This window comes from Callithrix jacchus, chromosome 7, assembly GCF_049354715.1.
Source record: "Callithrix jacchus isolate 240 chromosome 7, calJac240_pri, whole genome shotgun sequence".
NCBI classification, from domain to species: Eukaryota; Metazoa; Chordata; class Mammalia; order Primates; family Cebidae; genus Callithrix; species Callithrix jacchus.
This window is the reverse complement of record NC_133508.1, coordinates 21,915,048-21,928,851: the sequence shown is the minus strand read 5'-3', so window position 1 is coordinate 21,928,851 and position 13,804 is coordinate 21,915,048. Positions and strand designations below refer to the sequence as shown.

The 13,804-nt window shown below is 44.8% G+C and overlaps 1 long non-coding RNA gene across 2 annotated transcripts in view; it reads right to left on the bottom strand.

The window, feature by feature from the left end:
* The window catches only part of LOC118155270 (uncharacterized), an 83,006-nt gene extending 69,421 nt beyond the window's left edge, over nucleotides 1-13,585 (bottom strand). For both annotated transcript variants that reach the window (XR_008473169.2, XR_013519582.1), the window contains exon 1: nucleotides 13,443-13,585. This is a non-coding gene — a long non-coding RNA (uncharacterized LOC118155270). The remainder of the gene's footprint in view (nucleotides 1-13,442) is intronic.
* Nucleotides 13,586-13,804: the final 219 nt, after the last annotated feature.

Here is a 13,804-nt window from a genome sequence, read left to right as displayed (position 1 = left end):
TGGGAAGTTCAGAGAATTCTTTCATGAACTGCTTCAGGAGAGAAGGGCAGAAGGTCTTCTTGCTTCTGCTGTTTTCTCAAATGCCAAGGTATCATATTTTGGGGTAGCATGTCCCTGAACCCTGTTACTCTCATAGTACTTAGCTGGGATAGACCCTTGTAAACAAAAGACAGAGTAACAAGAGAAAAACAAACAGAAGCTTATTAACATGTATACCTCATATATACACAGGTGATGTCCAGAGAAATGAGTACAGTCTCAAAGAGGTGCCTTTGAATTCAGGATTAAATACCATTATCTATGGAAACAGTGCAGGGGAAGGCAAATGGGGAAGTGATGAGAAAAATTATGGTAAACAAGAGAAAAGTTTGTTATGCAGATTTAGGTTGATGCCTCCTCCTCCAGTTACTACAGAATGTCTAGGATCCTGGCTCAACTCCATCCTCAAGCCTGGAACCTTGATTCAACCCTAAGTGAAAATGGCTAACCATGATATAGTAGGGCTGGTCTCCTGGCTAAACTCCACCCTCAAGCCTGGAAACTTCGCCCCATTTTTCACCCAAATGATTGCCTTTTTGGCCTACCTTGCCCCCTATTCTGTGCCAATAAAAACCATACCAGCTGGCAGAAAGAAAGAAAGAAAAGAACAGAACAACACAGCAGCTGACCAGCAGGAAAACAAGCTGCTGAGCCTCAAGGATGCAAGTGGTTGAGTGATGAGTAGAGGCTTCTCTGAGTGTTGGAGACTATAGATAAATGCAGCTAACTTCAGACAGTGCAGGTTTGGAGGGAAGCCCGGCCAGAGACAGCTGGGCTTCAGGGAAAGATCACTTTCTTCCCACACTATCCCATTTCCAGCTTCCCTTCCACCAAGAGCCACTTTCACTGCTCAATAAAGTTCTCTGCATTCATCATCTTTCAAACAGTTCGTGTGACCTGATTCTTCCTGGACACCGAACAAGAACTCGGGTGTCAAAAGGGCAGGTGCAGGAGGATCTTGCCCTGACCCTTCACTGAGCTATTAACACTTAGCCGTCCATGGACTGCGGGCTTGGTGAAATGAGCCACTCTAGTTCCTGCCACAAAGGGGATCAAGGTCAAGGGAATAATCCTATCTCATAGTGATAAGAGTCTCTTGTGATTAAGAGTCATCCTTCTCTTCCTGGTACAGATGGATATCCTTAAAAATGGAGATTCCCAGCCAGGCATAGTGGCTCACACCTGTAATCCAGCACTTTGGGAGGCTGAGGCAGGCAGATCACCTGAGACCAGGAGTTTGAGACCAGCTTGACCAACATAAAGAAACCCTGTTTCTACTAAAAATACAAAACTAGCCAAGCGTGGTGGCACATGCCTGTAATTCCAGCTACTCAGGAGGCTGAGGCAGGAGAATCGCTCGAATCCAGGAGGCGGAGGTTATGGTGAGCCAAGACTGTGCCATTGCACTCCAGCCTGGGCAACAAGAGCAAAACTCTGTCTCCTAAAAAAAAAAAAAAAAAAAGAGGAGATTCTTTTGTAAGGGAAATATACAGATGTAAAGTTCCCTTATAAAAGGGTAACTTCTACTGTTTTCAGAATATCTCTTGGGTTTGCAGTTTCTCAAACTCATCCTTAGCCAAAGAGGGAATTTTTTGGGTGATGTATTTTGGTCTTCTACAGTCATATTTTGGGGTGCATAGTTTTGGTCCCCTACAACCTATGGAATTTTTCCTGTGGAGTTTAAGCCTTCCAGGATGCAGTACCTCACTGCTCACCAGCCTTCTTTCTTTCCCTGAGTTTTCTGGCAGAGAGATGGGCTACACATGGGGATCTTACTCTGACTGTTCCACAGTTTATTATTCAGTATTTTGGTAGCCACACACCCTCCATTCTGAGACAGGAAGTAGACTCAGAGGGAGGTATAATATATCTTATGACTTTTTTCGGTCTGGCTCTGGTTAGATTTTTCTTAACTCAGCTCAATTGGCAATAACAACGGATGGAAATTTCTAACAGGTTTTGGCATGAGATTGTCGCTCAGTCTGAATTTTCAGTAGGAGAAAGGAAGCTGATGAGGAATCCAGTTCTCCTTTGAACAGTGACCTAGCAATGTCTTCCCACCACATGAAATCTACCTTGCTCTCTATGGGTTTCAATAGTCTGTACAATCTGTCCTAATCCAAAATTCACACCCTCCACTGCCAACAGGCTGGCCTCCTTTGCTGGTTTCTTCATGCCACTTGCTTCCTTGCAGGTTCCCTTTCTCTGCTTAACTATATTCTTCCATGTATAAACCCAGAATAAAACACTAAGTCCTCCAACCAACTAAATGGGCCCCCCTCTTTGCCACGGGGATCCCAAAGAAACCTAAAGAACTAGTTCAGGCCATGATGGGAAGGGAAGTTGGACATGCCTCATTATATCTCCTTCCTTTTGGAGTTAAACACAACTGACCAGCATTAACATTAAAATAGAGATCATAAGACTGATAAAACAGACTCATTATAGCAATAAGATAACAAATTCCAACCTGACTCTGGTATAGCATCACAAGACAAATAACAGGACTTAGAGGAAATAAAAGTATTTTATCCCAAAGTGAGACAGGCTAGTTCCCTTGACATTGACCACCTTCATGGGTGGGAACTGGAGTGACTGGTTTCACTAAGCCCGCTCCTGGCCTTATGAGAGGGAGCATGTGAACAAGCAAATGCTGGAACCAGAGGGAACGGACACTAGAACTGGCTGGTCACTACTCTCTGGCAGGATCAGGCTCTGTGTGGTCCCGCTGCAGCATCTAAGCCTCTGCCCTCTTGGCACCTGGGTTCTTGTCTGCTGTCCAGGGAGAATCAGGTCACTGGAACAGATGGAAGGATAGTGTATGTGGAGGATTTAATGGGCAATGGATGTGGCTCTCAGCGGAACGGGGAGTTGGAAACGGTATGGTGTGGGAAGAAGGTGATCTTTTCCTGCCCTGAAGCCACACTGCGAAGTTAGCTGGTATGGGAAAAAGGTGATGTTTCCCTGCAGCCACACTGTGTGAAGTTAGCTGTGTCTATCCATTGTCTCCAGTACTCAGCACTTTGGATCCCCACTGGTTAGCTACTTATGTTGCTGTGCCAGCTGAAGTCTTTTTATGGGCACAGGATAGGGGCATGGCAGGCCAAAAAAAGCAACTTTTGGGGGGAAAAATGGGGTCAGCTATTTTCACTTAGGGCCATGGTTTCAGGCCTAAGGGTGGGTTTAATCAGGAGCCCAGCCACTGAATATCAAAGTATATTTGTTTTTGTTTTTTTTGAGACCAAGTTTCACTCTGTTGCCCAGACTGGAGTACAGTGGTGCAATCTCAGCTCACTGAAACTTCCGCTACCCTCACTGAGTTCAAGCCCTCCTGCCTCAGCCTTCTAAGTAGCTGGGATTACAGGCACACCACCATGCCTGGCTAATTTTTGTGTTTTTAGTGGAAACAAGGTTTTACCATGTTGGCTGGTCTGGTCTTGAACTCCTGACCTCAAGTGATCCACCCACCTTGGTCTCGCAAAGTGCTGAGATTTACAGGTATGAGCCATTGCTCCCGGCCCAAAAGTATATTTCTTTGACATTATTTTGAAATGGCTCTGCAATACCATCTCTTGTGGAGTAAATTCACATTCTGTAGAGAATCACTCTCCCTTTCTAGGTCTTTCCCTGATTGAAGGGAGATTTAACTAAGACTCTGACACCTTTTAAGATCCAAAAGGAGATATTTACCATCTATTCTCTCTGAAGCCTTCTACTTAGAGGTTTCATGTACATAACAAGAACCTTGGCTTCCACAACCTCTCTTATCTTAACTCAAGCATTTCTTTCTGACTTCAACTCTTTTTTTTCTTGAGACAGAGTCTCAACTGTCACCAGGCTGGAGTGCAGTGGTACCATCTTGACTTACCACAACCTCTGCCTCCGGGGTTCAAGTGATTCTCCTGCCTCAGCCTCCTGAGTAGCTGGGATTACAGGCACGTGTCATCATGCCCAGCTAATTTTTTGTATCTTTAGTAGAAACAGGGTTTCACTCTGTTGGCCAGGCTGGTCCAAACTCCTGATTGCAGGTAATCCAAAGTGCTGGGATTATAGGCGTGAGCCACCACACCTGGCCTTCTAACTTCAACTCTTTAGGCAAAGCTTAACTCTTTCAACCAATGGCCAGTCAGAAAGTCTTTGAATCCAACCATGACCTCTAAGCATTTCCCCCTCAAATGTCCTGCCTTTCTGGGCCGAACCAATGTGTACTTTCCATATATTGATTTATGTTTTTGCCTATAACTTCTGTCTCTTTAAAATCACTTGAACCTGGGAGGCAGAGGTTGCGGTGAGCCGAGATCACACCATTGTACTCCAGCCTGGAAAACAAGAGAGAAATGCCATCTCAAAAAAATCACAGACGTGGGGGAGATTGAGTAACGGGAGAAAAGGCATACAAATTTATTTAATGTGTAAACACAGAGACTTCAGAATGGAAACAGCCCACTAGTGAGGTACAAAAGTTTATATACCATCTTGAGGCTACAGGAAGAATGGAGGGTTGGATCCTGATGATACAGGAGGTAGAAAGAAATTATTCAGGCAGATAGTGAGGGCAACCGAGTCCTCAGCAGAGTGTCCCTTCTAACAAAAATCAGCCCCCAAAATCATTTCTATCAAAGAGCAGTCTAAAAAATTGAGCTGCAAACATGAATAAGGAAGCTGGAAGTTTGCATGGGGGAATGCCAGCAGCTGTGCCAATAGCAAAGGGCTATTGGGATGTCCAGCATGGAGGCTCCATCTTCCCTTTTTACTGGTTCAGTGTTGGTACTCAGAACTGAACCAGAAGAATCTTCCCTCTTTACTTTTACCATGTGTACAGTAAAGGAATGGGCAGCACGGTGCAGCTCAGGCAGAGGACCTGCCTGCAAAATAAAAGATCAGAACGGGGCTACCAGAAATTGGTGCCCTATGCAAATGGCACACCCTATGTAAATCAGACATGGCCTCCTCACCAGCTCGTCTATAAACCCCCCTGCATCTCACCGCAGAGCTGGCATTTTTTGGGACCCCACCGCACCCCCCCCCACTCTGCAGCAGAGAGCTATTCTTTCTTTTCGCTTATTGAACTTTCGCTTTCAAGCTTACTCTTCCTGTGTCTGCGTCCTCGTTCTCTGTGGCCATGGCACAACGGACTTGGGGTGTTACTCCAGACAAGAGGCCGTTTCACTGACAAAACAGACGATGGAAGAAGGTAGAAGAGAAATTCTGTTGAGGGGATTACTAGGGAGAAAAGATGGATCTGGGAACGGAGATTAACTTGTAAATACTTCTCTTTGACAGTGATAGGGTGGCTCAGGTGTGGTTACCTTCTCCGGTCTTACAGGGAGGGGAAGAAAAAACAAATTGTTCTTGATGGGCCTGGATAAAGGAACTTTAACTCTTTGGAAGAGATGGTGATGGTGGTGGTCAGGGGAGGCCAGAGAGACCTTGAGACTTCTTCAGTTTAGCATGTCAACATGATGTATTTTGGGATATTGGTTTCTGAGTACCAACACAGAACAAATATTTGCTGGATGCTCATGCTATGTCAATCACCATGCTTAGTGAGAACCCCAAAGTAAATAAGGCAGGCTGGTCTTTGCCTTCACGGGACTGAGTCTTGAAGGAAACCTAGACATTACACATACAAAAGTCACATAATAATAGATTCTTCAGTCCTCCTTGTAATCCTTGTTTACTAATTAGGGTAATCTTTTTTGCAACCAATAAAATCCAGTTCTGGGATACAGGCCAAAACATATATTTCCTAGGAAGGCCCTGTGGCTCCTCACAGAACTGAAGGGAGAACCGGAACCCTGGCTTCCAGTTGGCAGCCAGAGAGGCCCTCCAGGGATTTCAGCTGCAGAAACATTTAGACTTTCTCTTTAGGGCACCACCTCTGCTTCAATAACTGCTACTTTCTGTATCCATGCCAAGTTTCAAGTACCAGGAGAAAATTGGAATGTTTAGGCCTGAGTCAGGTGATTGCCTCTAGAGATGAGGCACCTGTTGGATGCAGGCTGGGAGAGGTGGGTGTGGGAGCTGGGGCCGTGGAGGGCGTTTCCTTGTGAGTGGGGACCCTTCCCAGAGATGGGACATTGTGGTGTGAAGCCATTCTGCAGATGCGGTGCTACCCTGCCCAGATTTCTCCTTCAGGGATGGAGAATGTATATCCCCAGCTGCTGGGCCTGCTGTCCGCTGAGTGAGAGCCACCAGTGGTCAGTGGTGGACTGGGAATGGCCTCTGCCCAAGGAGTCACCTATTGTCCCATGTCACACTCCTGCCTGGGCATTCAGTTACTGGAGGGAATGTGTGGAGGTGTTTATAGGCCCAGCGTGGGACAGTTTTAAAGAGACATCCCATCTTCAGAGCTTCCCCCACACAGCAGGCTGCTCAGCTCCATCTGACCAGTCCTAAGTCCTTCCTTTTCCTGACAGGTGTTGGCACTGAGAGCCCTCCCTGGTAACTTCCTGTGCCCTGATCTCCTCCCCAGAGTTGGCTTCCTGAGTAACCCAGCGTGCAATACACCCCAGTGGAGTCTGCAACGCCTTGTGATGCTCACACAATTACACTTTTTTTTTTTTAAAGAGACGGTATCTTGCTCTGTCACCCATGCTACAGTGCAGTCATAATTCACTGCAGCCTCGAACTCCTGGGCTCAAGTGATCCACTTGCCTCTGCCTCCCAAAGTGCTGGGATTACAGGCAGGAGCCACCATGCCTGGTTTGTAATTCCACTTTTTATCATATATTATCTGGCATCGTTTGTTAATTATTTCACATATTCCTTTTGCTTCCTGCTATGGTCTGAATGTTTGTGTCTCCCCAAAACTCATATATAAAATCCTAACCCCCAGGGTGATAGCACTGGGATATTAGGAGGTGAGGCCTCTGGGACTTGATTAGGCCATAAGAGTGGGGTCTTTATGAATGGTCTGAGGGTCCTTATAAAAGAGACTCCGGAGAGCTTGTTAGCCCCTTCCCACAGGTGAGGACACAGCAAGAAGACTCTATGAACCAGGAAGAGGGCTTTCTCCAGACATTGCATCTGCCAGCACCTCAGTCCAATCCACAGATTGGACTCCCCAGTCTCAGAACCATGAGAAATAAATCTCATTATTCTGGAGCCCAGACGCAGTGGCTCACACCTGTAGTCCCAGCACTTTGGGAGGCCAAGGTAGGAGGATCACTTGAGTCCAGAGGTTTGAGGCCCACCTGGGCAACATAGCGAGAACTCTCTCTACAAAAAAGTAAAAAATTAGCCAAGTATGGTGGTTCACATCTGTAGTCCCAGCTACTCAGTAGGCTGAAGTGGGAGGATTGCATGAGCTCAGGAATTTAAGACTGCAGTGAGTTGTGATTGTACCACTCTATTCCACTCTGGCAACAGAGTGAAACCCCATCTCAAAAAATAAGAAGAAATAGGCCAGGCTCAGTGGCTCACACCTGTAATCCCAGCACTTTGGGAGGCCAAGGTGGGTGGCTCACTTGAGTCTAGAAGTTTGAGATCAACCTGGGCAATATGGTAAGACCTCCATCTCAACAAAATTAAAAAGTTGGGTGTGGTAGCATGTGACTGTGGTCCCAGCTACTAAGATGAGGAGGGTCACTGAAGCCTGGGAGTTTGAGGCTACAGTAAGCCATGATCATGCCACCGCATCTGAACCTGGGTGACAGAGTGAAACTCTGCCTCTAAATAAATAAATAAATAGGCCAGGTGTGGTGGCTCATGCCTGTAATTCCAGCACTTTGGGAGGCCGAGGTGGGAGGATAATTTGTGGTCAGGAGTTCAAGACCCGCCTGACCAACATTGTGAAACCCCATCTCTACTAAAAATACAAATATTCGCCAGGTATTGTGGTAGACACCTGTAATCCCAGCTACTAGGGAGGCTGAGGCAGGAGAATCGCTTGAACCTGGGAGGCAGAGGTTGCAGTGAGTGGAGATTGTACCACTGCACTCCAGCCTGGGTGACAGAGTAAGACTCAAAAAATAAATAAATAAACAAACAAATAAATACATGTCTGTTGTTTGTAAATTATCCTGTCTATGGTATTTTGTTATGGCGGTCTGAATGGACTAAGACATCTTCCATGCTAGACTATAGACTTTCTACATGTAGAAATCTCAACTTCTCTGACCTCTAGCCGTCAACCCTGGTTGTAGCAGGAGGTACATATGTGTCACGCAGAATTAGGTGTTTACTGATGGATTGTCCCCACTTGAGGGACAAAGTTGTGCTGAGTCTAACACAACAGAATGTTGCTATTTTAGATGGATCAGAGATTTAACATAAGACCTCTTTTAAAAGGTTTCTAATCAATAGATTTCTGTTTTCATTTGTTTCTTGGCTGGCTCATTGCTTTTAGAGACCAAAAACTACTGATTAGGGAGAGTAGACCTCTCTGCTGTCACCTCTTTTTTCCCTCTGCAGTCCAGGTTTTCCTTGTCTTCCGTCTCTGGGGATGCAACCACAGAACCTTACAAAACATGCTTAAGTGCACAATTTTAAGAGACGTTTCCATTCTTTATGAGTGCACGCATGCGTGGGGTGGGGAGGCTGTGCATGCCAGACTGTGACATCACATGTCTCCATGCCTCTATTTGGGAGCTGGCTGGGTCTTCAATAGCCATGTGCTGAGAAGAATGGAAAGCTGATGATGCGCTCACAGGTTTTGATCTCTTAAATAAATATTTTTTCAAGAAGAGGAGCTTTAGGAATAAACCGTTTCAGCCAGCACCTTTGTGATCATCCCAATTCTAAAGCAGATAGAGATTCCTTTTACCTAGAGAAAGTTCAATTTTAAACACTGAATAAAAACATAATTTTCTAGTTCTTGGCCCAGTCTCTTAATCACTTTTACCTCCATGGTATTCAGAGCTGATGCTTGCAAAGGGAAGTTATTACCCCTGACCCATCGGTTTCTGTCTGATTCCAATCAGGTAGTAATATTTCATAGAGCTGCGCCATGATACAGGCACATTTTCCCCACTAGGGACACGTGTGTTGTTTCCTTTCATTTTGGAAAAATTGTGCCATGAGCACAGCAAGGAGAATAACTTCTATGTCTTTCCTCTTATAAAGAATGTGCTTTTATAACATGTTTTTTAATTGATAAAGAGGTAAGGGTAATAAATGAGCATTTGATTCAAGTTTCAGCAAAGGACTCTTTATTGGAGTACAGACTCTAAAAAGTTATTTTAGGCAAGTACCCAGAGGCAATTTTTAGAGCCATGAGGCTGAATAAGAAGACGATGATTCTGAATGAATTCTGCCACTCCTTGGACATAAATTAAGTCTCCTTCCAAGTGGAGTGGCTAGTGGGCTGAGAGGACATATTTTAAAATAGTTGAATCCAAACATAAGCTGGATTTGCATTTTTTAAAGCCTATAGTTTGCTTTTCACATTTTCTCTCTTCCCCCGGGACTCTGGCATTGTATGGTCTAAGCTGCTTTCTTACAAAGGTAACTTAGGTTCATTTTATGAGGTGTGGAATAGAGAACCAGCCTGGTGCTTTGACTGGCTGAACTTTCCATCCTGCTTTAAACAACCTGCTAAAAGTCTGCGTGATTTACAACAGTAGTTACAACTACCCTTTTACTTAGCCAGGAATATTCTCATGCTATCAAAAAATAGAGGCACATTTGGAACCACTGTCATTCCTATTTCTTGATTAATCATCTCAGTGATTCATTCATTAAACAAGTTTATGCAGCTGAGGGGCCTTCTTTGATGACGTAGGATGGAAGAGATCACTTGTCCAAGATACAAACAGCACAATCTTTATTTTTTTATTTTTATGTGTTTTTAAATTTTATTTTTCCATAAATTATTGTGTTTTCTTTTTGTTGTTGTTTTGAAACAAAGTTTCATTCTTGTTGCCTAGGCTGGAGTGCAATGGCCGGATCTCAGCTCACTGCAACCTCTGCCTCCTGGTTCAAGCAATTCTCTTGCCTCAGCCTCCTGAGTAGCTGGGATTACAGATATCTGAGACCACACCTAACTAATTCTTTGTATTTTTAGTAGAGATGGGGTTTCACCATGTTGGCCAGGCTGGTCTTGAACTACTGGCCTCAAGCAATCTGCCCACTTCAGCCTCCCAAAGTGCTGGGATTACAGGCGTGAGCCACCTCACCTGGCCATATCCAGTACAATCTTAAAGAGAGGGTCTACTGGACAGATACTTGGGGCAAGACTGCTTGATGATTTTCATGAATTATCCCCATGTGTCCCATGGCCATGCGGCAGGTGCTGATATCTGTAACATTCACTGGGGTCTTTTTCTTCTTTTTTTTGAGATGGAGTTTTTCTCTTATTGTCCAAGCTGGAGTGCAATGGTGCAATCTTCACTCACTGCAACCTCCACCTCCTGAGTTCAAGCGATTCTCCTGTCTCAGCCTCCCAAATAGCTGGGATTACAGGCACATGCCACCATGCCCTGCTAATTTTGTATTTTTAGTAGAGGTGGGGTTTCACTAGGTTGGACAGGCTGGTCTTAAACTCCTGACCTCAGGTGATCCATCCACCTTGGCTTCCCAAACTGCTGGGATTATAGGCATGAGCCACCGTACCTGGCCCACTGAGGTCTTTTCATGCTGGTGTTTTAAATTGTGTAAATCCATGCAGCTGAAATGAAAATTACGCACATACAAATACACACCCCACATCCCTCTACTCTCCCAAAAAACCCTTCAAATGTTTCTGAGAAATTAGGATGCCAGGTATGTATTTGCAAAAGGTCACCTGAGATGATCATCCATATTGTTATTGAACCCAGCTGGGGCCTGCTTGTCTGGCACAATAAGACCAGATATCCACATTGAGGTTTGAAGTGGGAGGAAGGTGTTTAACTGCTAGTTACCAACCAAGGAGGATCAGGCAGCTCATGCTTAAGTCTTGATCTTACAGGTAAGGGTTTTTAAAGGCAGGGGTGGCTGGGTGCAGTGGCTCATGCCTGTAATCCCAGCACTTTAGGAGACTGAGGCAGGTGGATTACTTGAGGCCAGGAGTTTGAGACCATCCTGGCCAACATGGCAAAACCCCATCTGGACTAAAAATACAAAAATTAGCCTGGTGTGGTGGTGCACACCTGTAATCCCAGCTACTTGGGTGGCTGAGGCAGGAGAATAGCTTGAATCTGGGAGGCAGAGGCTGCAGTGAGCTGAGATGGTGCCACTGTACTCCAGCCTGGGCAACAGAGGGACACCGTCTCAAATTAAAAAAAAAAAAAAAAGATGTCATCTTAGTTTCCATGGGGAACCAAACGCCCATGATTCTAGCTTCCTTGGCTATTTTTTGTTACTATTACCTTCTTGCTTATCAAGTTGTTTATTTATTTCTCAAGGCTGGCTAGCTACCTGGAATTTCCCTTGAGATTTTCTTTCTTTTCATGCTTGTGGAGGCCTGCAGGCCACTAAGAGGAGTCTCTGTTCCATCTCGGTACTAGTATCTTTTAAATTGCTTGGTGCCTTTTTCTTATAGGAGCTCAAAATGCTTCCTTCCTATCTACTATGTGCTTGGAAACATAAAAACTCCTATTTTGTGTGAGGTGAAAGCCATGTGCATACAAGCTTTTGAGACAGTGACACAAATAAAAGCGATCTGCACCCTTGGGATAACTTCCTGCTATAGATAGAAGACACGCTGACCATTATGTGTAATTTTTTGCCATAGGTGAGATTTTCTGCCTTTCTCAGACAACAAAGATAGCTAATGCAAATAAGCAAGATGAGAGTAAAGTTACAGTTAGCAAAGTTAGATTCTTCTCTCATTTATTTTTTAAATAGGGAAATATTTCAAAAAAGCGTTTGAAACCAACTCCTTGAGTGTCAGGACCTGCCAGGTGAGAACTTTTGTAATTGTCCAACAGGTTCCTTGCCTGTTTCCCAGATAGAGCCAATTTATTAAGACAGGGAATTGCAATAGAGAAAGAGTTTAATTTGCACAGAGCTGGATAAATGGAAGACTGGAGTTTTATTACTCAAATCAGTCTCCCTAAAAATTTGGAGACAGGGTTTTTATTCTTTTTTTTTTTTGAGACAAAGTCTTGCTGTGTTGCCCAGGCTGGAGTGTAGCAATGTGATCTCTGCTCACTGCAACCTCTTCCTCCCGGTTTCAAGCAACTCTCTGCGTCAGCCTCCCAAGTAGCTGGGATTACAGGAGCCAATGCCTGACTAATTTTACACCAGGCCTGACTAATTATTTTGTATTTTTAGTAGAGACGGGGGTTTCACCATCTTGGCCAGGCTGGTCTTGAACTCCTGACCTCATGATCCACCCACCTCAGACTCCCAAAGTGCTGGGATTACAGGTGTGAGCCACCGTGCTCAGCCTGGAGTTTTTTTGTTTTTGTTTTTTCACTTAGGCACATAGTTATCAGGTTATCTAGAGACTGCAGTTTTTTAAGGATAATTTGGCAGGGAGGGAACCAGGGAGTGGGGAGTGCTAATTGGCTGGTCAGATAGAAAAATCACAGGGCTTTGAAGTGGGTTCTTCTTGATGTCTTGTGTTCTTGGGTGGGATTGCAGAACTGGTTAAGCCAGATTACTGGGCTGGGTTGTGCCAGCTGGTGCATCAGAATGCAGGGTCTAGAAAATATCTTCAGCACCAATCTTAGGTTTTGCAAGATGCTAGCCCTAGGAGCAACTGGGGAGGTTCAGAATCGTGTGACTGCATGAGTCTTCTTCTTCTTCTTTTTTTTTTTTTTAAGAAGACAACATTCTCTGTTTATTGGGCTAAACGGGGCAATAAATTGTGGCTTATACCTTACTTCTTAGATAGGCTTCTAGAATAAGGATTTTATCGACAGTTATCACCACACTGGCAGAGGTTTTGCAAAAATGGAGGGCTAAATCTTTTAGTAAACATTTTGTTAATTTTTCATCTGACATAAAAAATTGAAGGAGTAATCTTAAAAATATACGGTTTGAGGAATAATGGTTCTTCCTAGAGACTATAAAGAGCCATAATCCAAATAATAGTGAAAATTTCCATTGGAAATACGGTAAGATACACAGGTTTGAGAATTACATTTTTCTAATTGTAACATTTTGAATTTCATTTCAATGAAATCTGCTGTCCTAAGACAAGTATGAGCAATTAAATCCTAGGTCTCCCCACCTTAAGAAGCACTGTGTAATCACTGACCCATTATTCCTTGTGGCGTTCCTAGGTCGGACCAATCCTTGATACCCTCAAATTTCACCTTAAGGAGGCCGGCACCTTTCAGCTTATGGACCGGCAGCTCCTTTCCGTATTCTAGACTGCTAAAGAAGAAAATTTTGGCACAGCTCCAGCCTGAGAGTGTCTGTAATGAGCCTGCGACCTTCCAGCAGGATCTTCCCTCGTTTTTCCCGAAATGGCCTGGACTTTACTATTGTCATTACACTGCTCAGCCTCCTGTCCCCAAGAAAAGTCTTACCGTAGTGAAGCCCAGACTCTTCCCAGGTGCTGGGAGTGTGGAATGAGGACACCTCAAGCGGCTGTTTCTCTCGGTGCTCGTGGGCACTGGCCTCAGGTGTTGCCTTGCGTGGCCGCTTCCCAGGAGGGCACTTCCGTTCCACCACCTCCCCGGAAGGAAACACCGCTTTCACTGGGTTCCGCTGCAGCACTCGGACCCCAGCGCCTCACGTCAAGGTCCCAGCCCTGGACCATCTGCAGCAACGGTGGCACCACAAACCGCGCGCGTTTCACCAGCGCCGCCATCTTCCCTGAGACCCGGCTGCATGACGCTTAAACTAAACCGTAATTGCTAATCTTGTGGCTAATTCGTTAGTCTTACAA